The sequence below is a fragment of the Phyllobates terribilis genome, unplaced genomic scaffold (assembly GCF_046119375.1).
Source record: "Phyllobates terribilis strain yellow unplaced genomic scaffold, ASM4611937v1 Scaffold_4__5_contigs__length_816908805, whole genome shotgun sequence".
In the NCBI taxonomy this organism is placed as follows: Eukaryota; Metazoa; Chordata; class Amphibia; order Anura; family Dendrobatidae; genus Phyllobates; species Phyllobates terribilis.
In genome coordinates, this window is record NW_027362764.1 from 424,141,048 (window position 1) to 424,153,408 (window position 12,361).

Genomic DNA, 12,361 nt, shown 5'->3' on the forward strand with positions numbered 1-12,361 from the left:
TACACACACACGCATGCAGGCATATACACACACACACGCATGCAGGCATATACACACACACACGTATGCAGGCATACACACACACACACGCATACAGGCATACACACACACGCATGCAGGCATATACACACACACGCATGCAGGCATATACACACACGCATGCAGGCATATACACACATGCACACGCATGCAGGCATATACACACACACGCATGCAGGCATATACACACACGCGTGCAGGCAAATACACACACGCATGCAGGCATATACACACATGCACAAGCATGCAGGCATATACACACACGCATATTCATGCAGGCATATACACACACACACATGCAGGCATATATACACACACACACGCATGCAGGCATATATATACACACGCATGCAGGCATATATACACACACACACAGCCATATAACTCACCCATAAAAACGTTATTGACTATTTGGCACGGTGCTCTTGACATGAAATTGAAGCAGTGAGAGCTGTAGGCCTGCAGCCTTGTTTCCAATTCCAGGCCAGGCCACATTCCACATATCCAGCCCCGGAGCTGGTATTAAAAAGCCCAGAGTCAGAGCAGGAGAGAAGGGGGCGGTGCTCCGGTGCCACCACCTGGTCGGGAGCCGGTATTACTACAGGGGAGCAGGCCAGAGCAGATATGGAGCCGGGATGGGACCGTATGAGAAGCCCGGGAGCAGGGAGAGCAGAGCGAGACGTCGGGTTCGGTGGCGCCGGCGTATCATAGGACTGCCCCGGAGCAGAGAGAAAGCAAAGCAGAGCGCGGCCGCGGCGTATCAGAGGCCAGAAGAGAGCGGCGTCAGCGTCAGTGTCACCTGACACCACACCACAGTCTGCCAGCCAGTGGGAAAGCAGAGCGCGTTGCGTGTCACCACCCAGAAAGAATCCATCCTCTTAGTGTCAGAGACTCACGTGGTAAGTATGCTGCATGCACGTCACTGCAGGCCCGCTGTCACCAATGAATGTGTCGTACGCGCGACGCTACATTTGATTTAGCCGCGCTTTTAAAAGGCTCACACTTTTAAAGGGCCCCCGCCACCAATTTTCTCACTCTCATGTCGGGGCCCACCGGGAAATTTCCCGATTTCCCGCCAGGCCAGACCGACCCTGCTAGGAGATATAAATACATCTATGAATAAATCAGAATGAACTACACAGTCTCTGAACCAGCAGGAATATATCATGTAGGGTGATGAGACAATGGTAACAGGGCATATCAGAGTGCTTTAGAGATTAATATCTTTGATAAATTAAGGTTTGGAGTATTTGGTGACTTTTTGATGTTGCAGCGTTTCTGCACCTATAATGCAAATTAGGTTACTTGTCTTTTTTCATTGCATTTTTTAGTGAATTTTTTTACATGCATTTGCATCGTGTTTTTGAAGCTGCAATTTTTTGTCTCTTCTTAATATATCATGTTATAAATAAAGTCTGTTTCACATGTCCTGATATTTCCGGTACTGGAAAAACCAGTACTGGTGATATCCGTGTCCCTGTGTGGCATACATGTGGCATCTGTGTGCCACCCGTGTGCCATATTAGGATCACATGTACCTGCGCCTGGGAATCAGCGGTACAGTAAACGCTATTCTCAAGTGCTGAAGGAATCACTCATTATTGTCCCCTGACAATGTTGAGAGTAGTATTCTGCTCCCGATGTCTCGAAAACTGAGTGACAGGGCACCACTCACTGAGCTCAGCGCAGGTCAGGGGCCCTCTTGCTGCAGCGAGTTATTCACCTCTGCTCCTTAACATGAGCGGTCGCCTCAAGCTAGGTGAGTATAATGATTTTTTATTTTATTCTTATTTTTACAGGTTTTGGAGACATCGGGAGCAGAATACTACTCTCAACATTGTACCCTGCTGGTGCTGATTGCAGCACAAGCAGGGGACAATGATAAGAGATTCCTTCAGCACCTGGTGCTTGGGAACAGCGCTAGCTGTACCTCTGATTCCCAGGCGGCGGTACGTGTCACACGGTACGTGTCATCCGTGTGTCATCAGTGTGTCATTGGACGTTTTGCGGTCCATGCGGTGTGCAAAAAACGGACATATCAGTGTGTTTTGCCCATGAATACATGGTCCGTGGAAACACACTGACATGTGCACAGACCCATTCATTTGAATGGATCTGCATGTGTCAATGTTTCCAGTATGTGTGTAAACTGGCACCACACGTACAGGAGACACTGACGTGTGAAAGAGCCCTTACTCTGTTTTTAATACTTACAAGTATTTGGCTTTGCCAAAACTTTACCAACATAGTCATGTGTGGAATACATGCGTTTTTGATGCATTTTCGCCACAGAAATGCACTAAAAATGCACGTTTGATTTTTACCTACGGATTTTTCGCATCTAATGCAAGTTTATGGGGAAAATCTGCACATAGAACTCAGCATACCCGCAAGAGGAATTGACATGCTGCATATATGAAACACGAACTGCAGGCTAGCGAGCTTATGCTACACAAAAAAGAAACACAGTAGTCGTGAGATTTCTATGAATCCCATCTACTTTGCTAAAACTATAAGAAGCTGCGTTTTTGACGCAGCGAAAATAAGCAGTTGCAAAAATTCATCGTGGGCACACAGCCTTAGTACTCTTGCAAACAAGCATATAAATTGGGAGTGTGCTGTTCTATTTTTGATCAGATAGCACAGTGACAACACCTTGACTTATGTAGCTTCCCATGGTCGGAAGCCTGAACAGTCGGGCCTCGGTCCTGCTCTGGCCCCATCTGACATAAGTTGAGGTTTTATCACTAGAGGTTAAGTACCTATTGGGGTATACCTTGTCGCGAGATGGCTTATATGAGTTTTTGATCAAAAACAGTGTTTACTAAGTATTTTATGTTATTTATATGTACTATTGCCATCTACTTACTTAATTACCAACAGCAGAGTATATGCTCATTTGTTTCTATTTTAGGTCTTTGTCTGTTAAATGGCCACAGTGTGAATATGCTCCTATGCGTTACATGTATACCAATTTATACTCCAGCTTAGCTTTTTAGCTTTGAGTAAAAATAAGCACAGTTGGCATGCGATCTCTACAGATTCCACCCACCTTGCTGGAACTGTAAAACTTTGCATTTTTGACACAGTGAAAATACACAGCCTCAAAAGCACACAAGAAATTCATTGTGGGTACACAACCTTAAGCCTCATTCAGATATCTGTTTTTTGCGTATGAGTGCTATTTGTGAATTTCACAGATACCCCTCGCACCTGTGATAGTGTATGCGGCCATTCACATGTACGATTTTAAAATATCGGAGACAGGTCTAAATTTGATCTGAGGGTTGGATTAAAATTTCCAATGCAAGTCAATGAATTCATGAAAAAAACATCTGAGTGTGGTCTGATTTTTACGGACTGTCAGCATGGAGAAAGTGGAGAAATTGTTTTATTCGTATTTCTTCAGGTACAAGAAAATCAGATGACACTCGAACCACACTCTAATCAAACTCTGAACAAACTCTGATCAGCGTTTCATCAGCATAATCGATCTGATTTTCTTGCACACGAAAAAAACGGTCGTCCGAATAAGTCCTTAGAGGAACTTTGAATATATAGATGTGTCCTATCTTACTTCGCTTTCCTTTTTAACCAACACACTACGAGAACGGTGACACGAAAAGGATAGATGGAGCTTTGTAATATATTTATTTATCCATATTTGTAAAACACTGTTGAGACAACTATGGACACACTGACCAAGCACTGATGACATACAGATCCAAAACGATGATGGCACTGGTACAACTTTTTTGTATACGTGGAAAACACTAATGTCTGAATAAACCCTAAGAGGATGTAAGAACAGAAGATAAAAACCATTGCATTATGTTTGAACACATATTTTTGATAGTTTATATATTGTATCTCTGACACTGACTTCAATTATAAAAAGTTTATAGCTTATAATGTACAATTTTTTGTGTCTTCTTTGTGTTAAGTCTCACCTTGTAAGGTGGAGCCTCAAAGTCTTTGGTCCAGAGCAGCAGATCAAATGCAACATAGACTGATGACGTTGATGCAGCTAGATGAATAGGTTGAAGCAACGAAGGTAGTAGAAGTTTAATGGCTGCTGGAAGAATGGTATCTATAGAGGAGGGAAGTCAGCTGAAAGAATAGCAGAGCTGAGTATGCTGTATGGAACCCTAGTCATGGAACAACGGAGCAAAACTTGATGGATATCACCTTGGTCATGGAATGGGGGATGGCACCTTTGAACAGCAGAGCCAAGTGTGCAGACTGGCACCTTGAAACTGCAGAGCCAAGTGTATAGACTGGCAACTTAAAACAGGAGAGCTGAATTTGTGCACATGTACCTTGGAATAATATAGCCAAGTATGCAGAACTCAGTTTGTCTTGAGACTCACTTTGGAGTACAGTCATGGCCAAAAGTTTTGAGAATGACACCAAAATTATATTTTCACATGATCTGCTGGCCTCTGGTTTTTATTAGTGTTTGTCTGATGTTTATATCACATACAGAAATATAATTGCAATCATATTATGAGTACCAATAGGTTATATTGACAGTTAGAATGAGTTAATGCAGCAAGTCAATATTTGCAGTGTTGCCCCTTCTTCTTCAAGACCTCTGTAATTTTCTCTGGCATGCTCTCAATCAACTTTTGGACCAAATCCTGACTGATAGCAGTCCATTCTTGCATAATCAATGCTTGCATTTTGCCAGAATTTGTTGGTTTTTGTTTGTCCACCCGTCTCTTGGTGATTGACCACAAGTTCTCAATGGGATTAAGATCTGGGGAGTTTCCAAGCCATGGACCCAAAATCTCTATGTTTTGTTCCATGAGCCATTTAGTAATCACCTTTGCTTTATGGCAAGGTGCTCCATCATGCTGGAAAAGGCATTGTTGGGCGCCAAACTGCTCTTGGACGGTTGGGAGAAGTTGCTCTTGGAGGACATTCTGGTACCATTCTTTATTCATGGCTGTGTTTTTAGGCAAGACTGTGAGTGAGCCGATTCCCTTGGCTGAGAAGCAACCCCACACATGAATGGTTTCAGGATGCTTTACAGTTGGCATGAGACAAGACTGGTGGTAGCGCTCACCTCTTCTTCTCCGAATAAGCTGTTTTCCAGATGTCCCAAACAATTGAAAAGGGGATTCATCAGAGAAAATGACTTTGCCCCAGTCCTCAGCAGTCCACTCCCTGTACCTTTTGCAGAATATCAGTCGGTCCCTGATGTTTTTTCTGGAGAGAAGTGGCTTCTTTGCTGCCCTCCTTGAAACCAGCCCTTGCTCAAAGAGTCTCCGCCTCACAGTGCGTGCAGAAGCACTCACACCAGCTTGCTGCCATTCCTGAGCAAGCTCGGCACTGCTGGTAGTCCGATCCCGCAGCGGAAACAGTTTTAAGATACGGTCCTGGCGCTTGCTGGTCTTTCTTGGGCGCCCTGGAGCCTTTTTGACAACAATGGAAGCTCTCTCCTTGAAGTTCTTGATGATGCGATAGATTGTTGACTGAGGTGCAATCTTTGTAGCTGCGATACTCTTCCCTGTTAGGCCATTTTTGTACAGTTCAATGATGGCTGCACGTGTTTCTTTACAGATAACCATGGTTAACTGAAGAGAAACAATGATACCAAGAACCAGCCTCCTTTTAAAGTGTCCAGTGATGTCATTCTTACTTAATCATGACTGATTGAATGCCAGCCCTGTCCTCATCAACACCCACACCTGTGTTAATGGATCAATCACTAAAACGATGTTAGCTGCTCCTTTTAAGGCAGGACTGCAATGATGTTGAAATGTGTTTTGGGGGTTAAAGTTCATTTTATGGGCAAATATTGACTTTGCAAGTACAGTAATTGCTGTTAAGCTGATCACTCTTTGACATTCAGTAGTATATGCGAATTGCCATTACAAAAAATGAAGCAGTAAACTTTGGAAAAATTACTATTTGTCTCATTCTCAATACTTTTGGCCATGACTGTATATTCAGCATAGCCCAGTGGCAAATTAGAGATAGTTTTCTCAGTAGACACTACTTGAACTAATTAGCTAAGAGCTTGAGCTAATGAGGTAGGGCTCAGTTAATCAGGAGACACAGTGGATTGGTATAGCAGAGCCTAGCAACCCTTAAAGTTTTCAGGAGGAAGATGCTTCAGGGCACGCTGGTGTAATTTGTTCTGAAGCATCTTTTTTGTCATTTTTTCAGTTATTTTTTAAACATGTCTTTGGTTGCATGCTTATTTAAAAAAATATATTGAGTAAACTAATGTGCAACTTGTAAATAGAGCTTGCATAAAGAATTGTCACGCTGTCTCTGTATACTGCAGGTAGGGGGCCTAAGCTGACCCTAAGCTGGGGCCCTGACTAATCCCTCAACCTGGAGGTACTGTTAAAGGTACAGAGGTCCAGGCCGCCAGCGTAACCCCTACCTCCTGAAGATCCCTGCACCTCAGTAATCTAGTCCTGAGAAGGACCCCGATCACAACCAAAAGGAACAAGAACTAATATGCCCAAACACAGTATTTAGACGAACGAGACAGTACAAGGGAAAAACCAAAACCACCTTGCATACAAACAACTTCTCAACTACAACAGAGGGAAAACCAACGGGAAAGGAGATAAATGATAAAGCGAGGAAAGGGAAAAAACACTTCCAAGTACACTTATCTCAGCAACTCCAAACACCACGATCCGCTCTGTCAGTCTGAATGAAATGCTTTCACCGACACCTCCCAGACAGACCAGCAGGTATATGAAGGAGTCTCACTACAGAAGTATTGATTGCAGCTGGGCGAGGCTGGACCTCATCTAGCCCAGAGAGAGAGAGAGAATTAACTCCCTCACTGCCGAGAAACACAAAGCACCAACAAGTCAGCTGCGAGAAGTCAGGCTGTGTACTCGTGACGATCTTCGTGGCAACACACCCGTGACAAGAATGGTCAGGTCACTTCTTTTAACTGCTTTGAATTTTTGGGAACCTGAAGTGGTTAAAAGATGCGAAAAAAATTAACATATGCACAGCAAGTCTTTTTTACATTTCAGTGTTCCTGTTTATTCTTTTCAGCATTACTTAAAACTTTTTCAAGCAGGTTACTGAGTGTACTTGTCTGAAAAAGATGTGATGTGCACATACATACAGATGCTCATGCTGGTATAGGTAAGTAGCATTATGTTACTTTAATGCGCAATGAACAATTAAGCCCTCCATACATTCCTCATTTGGGATCAGGCAGAACTGTCACGCTGTGACCTTAAGAAAGTCAGGGACGAGAGACCCTATACTGACCCTTAATCTAGTGAGGCCCTAGTCTATCCCTAACCCCAGGGATACTACTGAAGGTGTAGATGCCCGGGTCACGTGCCTCTCTGTGCTCCTACAAAACCTTATGCAACTCCCACCCTCCCCCCGGGGAGAAAAGGGGCAGGAGTAAAAGGGTAACACTGGCTTGACAGACAGGGGGAAACCAAGGCATAATCAATCAACAGACACACAGGATAAAATACAAAGGGAAAATGTGTACACAGTAAAGAGGCAGAAAAGCAACATGAAACAAGGCTAGAAGGGGGGGGGTAGAGGTATTCACAAAAAACTGCATGCAATAATCTCAAGATGACTAGATTGACTCTCCAGAACACTTTCTCCAATGACACCAGGAACAGAATGAAAATTTTATTGCTCGCATGGAGGGAAGTCAGACACAGGCTTATGTAAGGGAAAAGTGTGGTTCCAATAAGCAGCACAGCCAATAGACCACATAGACCGCGAGGAACTCTAAATCCTTTCTATGCCACAAGAAACCTGTTAACTCATGAATGGCCATGAAGATTTAAAGAGGGCCTGTGCTTAGCTAAACGCCGCGCTCTTTTAATCTCAGATGTACCACAGGTCCCAGCAGAATGTGGCACATTCATGACAAGAACATTCTATTCGCTGCCTGTAAGTTCTGGAAAATGACTGAAATTTGATGTTGTGGAGCCTTCCAAGAAACCAACTGCCTAGGACTTTGGTCCAGGCAAAACATGATTGGACCATGAATTTTATAAAACGATATATGTATAGTACAGGACTTGAAGATAACCATCCATTTGGGTATCAATGTCTGCCCTATTAATGTTGTATGTTGCTTTCAGTGTTTACCATTGTGTCAATATAACAGCTAATATAGAATCAGGGTTCAATTCCTGGTTTGATAAACCTTTCAGACCAAGTGGGTTAGTGATGAAGAATAACACTATAACAGCCTTTTATGTTCTCAGCCATGTGCAAGAGCCTAATCCTGGGCAGAGGACCACTGCGGAAATCCATACCAGTCAAAGCACCAAAAATCAGAGCTTTAAAAAAATAATAAGCATGATGATATTGATTTGAGCTATATTTTTTTTACTCTTTCTCACCTGTTAGACCCAGCCCAGCCCTACTGGGGGAAATCACGTAAGTCAAGGCCCAAAACTAATCTTCACTAAAATGGTGATGATGATGTTAAAGAACATGGTAATCATGGAAGCCGTGAATATATCTCCACCTTTAATAATATTCACATAAAATGAGTATGATGGTAAAGAAAATACTATAGTAATCATGGAAGCTATGGTTTTGTTTTTGCCTTTTGTGCCTAGTCCTAATCATGAGTCCAATCCCATCGTGGGAATTCTAACTAGTCAATGCCCACAAAATACTCAGTTCCACAAAAGATGAGGATGCTCTTAAATACAGTAATCATGAAAACCGTGGCTTACATTATTTTTTAAGCCCTATTGCAGCGCAGCAATAAAATACAGGGTGGTCCAAAAGTAGGTGGCCAGAAAATAATAACATTTATTTTGATTTATATATAAAATTATATTTACTAACACAAGCATAACATTGACAATTAAATTTTATTCTGAACAATAATACAAAAGCCCTTAAATTTTATCAACACAGATGCTCAAACTGTTTTCCATTACAATTTGCACAGCTTTGAAGTCTGCCTCTTACGCTTCGACAAACTTTTGGGTATTAAGTTCTTGAAATGCATCTCTTATGTAATTTTTCAAATCACTGACACTTTTTGGTTTTCGACTATAAACTTTGTCCTTGAGTACTCCCCAAAAGAAAAATCCATTGGGGTCAAGTCTGGTGAACGTGCCGGCCAATCAAGTGGGCCTCTCCATTTATTAGGAAATGTTTCATCAAGATACTCGCGGACTACTCTTGAATAATGTGGAGGGGCCCCATCTTTTTGGAAATAAAGGTCATTTGAATTAGGCTGTTGCTGTAACTGGGGAACAACTTGATTCTTTAGAATTTCGAGATACTTATCTCCTGTGACTGTTCCATCAAAAAATATTGGTCCTAAAGCACCAAAACTTGAAATACCACCCCAAACATTGACACCAGGCTCATTTAGTTGTTGCTCTAATGTTAAATGCATGTTCTCATTATACCAGTAAATACAATTATGTCTGTTAATATTGCCGGATAATTTGAAAGAAGCTTCATCACTCCACACAATGTTATCTAAAATTACTGGATTTTCTTCAATTTCGTTAAGCATAACCTTATTAAACTTTCTGTCCACCTACTTTTGGACCACCCTATATATAAAAAGGTAGGACCATACACTACAGCCTGTGAAAAAGCAATAGGAAGCTCCACTGAAGCGCAACAGACTGAGGATGGCGGGATATGTTTAGAAGTTTCCATTCTTCCTCCATCCCTTGTTGCATTTTTGTCAGTGTTTTTTTTCCAATATAATTAAGATGGGACTGACTTAATTTTCCCTACTAACAAATTTTGCAGCTTCTTTGAAGAGCCTTAGTAAGCAACAAACGTCACTCATTGCCTTCCCATTGGATAGCAAGGCAACAAAAGCTCCAGTTTCTATCCATCTGCCTACTGTACTCTACACTGCTCATGTAGATGCTGCAACTTACGCAGCACTGTATATCAATGTTGCTAATCAAGTGGGGCTCAATAATTCTGCTCTGTCTCTGCAAAATCTGCAGATGTGATATGCCATGTAATACCAGATGAAGTGTCTACACACTCTACTGGCAATGATCACCACCTTGTTAAAGATGGTGTATTTGTCTAACGTGGTCAGTAATAGTACGCACCACGTTGGAAAGGCCGGTTCAGCAGGGGCTCCGGCGCTGAGCCCGCACTGAACCGGGCACATGTCAGCTGATTATTACAGCTGACATGTGCCCGCAACAGCCACAGGTGGAATTGCGATCCACCCGCGGCTGTTAACTAGTTAAATGCCGCTGTCAATCTCTGACAGCGGCATTTAACAGCGCCGCACTGGAAGCGCATCACTTACCCCGCCCATTGGTGACCCTGTCACGTGATCACGGGTCACTAATGGGTGGGCATGACAACCTTGGGTCTGCAGCAGACCCCAGTGGTTGTCATGTCTCAATTGCTATGAGTGCCATCTAGTGGTCGGCGCTCATAGCACAGGAGCATTTCTGCTACATAGAGGTGATCTGCTCATCACCTCAATGTAGCAGAGGCAATCGGACAGTTGCTGCTTCTAGTCTCCTATGGAGACTATAGAAGCAAGAAAAAAGTGTAAAAAAAAGTTTTCAAAAATATATAAAATTTTTAAAAAATCTAAAAGTTTAAATCACCCTCCTTTTGCCTCATTCAAAATAAAATAATAAAAAATAAACCCCACATACACATATTTGGTATCACTGCGTTCAGAATCGCCCAATCTATCAATTTAAAAAAATAATTAGTCCGATTGGTAAACGGTGTAGCAGAAAAAAAAATTACAAAAGCCAGAATTACGGGGTTTTTGGTCGCTGCAACAGTGCAATAAAATGAAATAATGGGCGATCAAAACATAGGATCTACCCCAAAATGGTATCAATAGAAATGTCAGCCCAGCACACAAAAAATGAGCTCTCACCCGGTCCCAGATACTGAAAAATGGAGACGCTACTGGTCTCAGAAAATGGCGCCATTTTTTTATTTTGTTTTTTTTTTTTAGCAAACTTTGGAATTTTTTTTCACCACTTAAATAAAAAAGAACCTATACATGTTTGGTGTCTACAAACATGTAATGACCTGAAGAATAATAATGGCAGGTCAGTTTTAGCATTCAGTGAACATGGAAAGAAAAAAAACAAAACTGTGGAATTGCATTTTTTTTTTGCAATTTCACCGCACTTGGAATTTTTTTCCCGTTTTCCAGTACACAATATGGTAAAATTAGCAATGTCGTTTAAAAGTACAACTCGTCCCTCAAAAAATAAGCCCTCACATGGCCATATTGACCAAAAAATAAAAAGGCTATGGCTCTGGGAAGAATGGGAGCAAAAAACGAAAACTCAAAAACGGAAAATGCTCCGGTCATGAAGGGGTTAAAAATGTTGCAAAATCAAATGAAATTTCAGACACTATCGCTTAATAAGTTGCCCAATTGTAGTTGTCAGAGAGATATCCAGTGTGCTATTTGATACAACATCTGCCTTGCTGCTATAGGCAATGGGGAGATGTCTATTGAGGAAGGTGTAAAGGAGGTGCATACGTGTCGCTTGGTGAAGAGGTGTCACAAGTCACTGCTCAGCCTCCCTGCAGTAGGGCATCACTACTGTTCAAAACATCGACTCAATAGACCATGAAAAACAAGTAAAGCCACAGGGTATACTTGCTGTTAATAGTGGAGTGCACTTTGTGGCATAACGACCATTCCAAGGAATGACCTATCGTCTCCTCCATGTGAGAGTATAAAGCAGGGAATTCTTTCTGCAAGTATTAATGACAACTATATATCTTTCATGGAGGCTGAGCATACTTTGTCATGTTGCAAAAAGAAGCACAACCCATGTGGTAGCAATTGTGGTGAACTTGGACATGATGAGTTGAGTTTCCACACAAATTTATTACAGGACGCACATTTGCTGGCCACACATATGGCTAATTGACAATGCAACAGAGGAAAAAGCGGAAGAATACAGAAAGTAGTGGATGGTGATGATGACAGTGATGACGAGAATGATCAAGCACTGCTTGAGTAAGCTACAAGCTACATGGCTACTAAAAAGATGATCATGAAGAAAAAGAGAACATCTTGAGCCTTGCTCAGATTGCTGGTGAGTTTACAGATGATGTCGCTTCATGTGCTGACAGAGGCCTGTCGTTCCTAACTGATTTGTTTTGGGGCGTTCATGACTTATTTTCTTGCTGTTGTGTGACCCTTTGACTGCCTGACATCTTTCTTTGCCTTGAATAACTATCTAATCTCTCGGATTTGATTTCGGTTTCTGTTTGACTATGTGTTTAGTTTTATTTTGTAATTGTCCCAAGTGTAAGGGTGAAAATCAGGGAACTCTTGGGGTCTGCTAAGCAGCGTGGCTTCTGC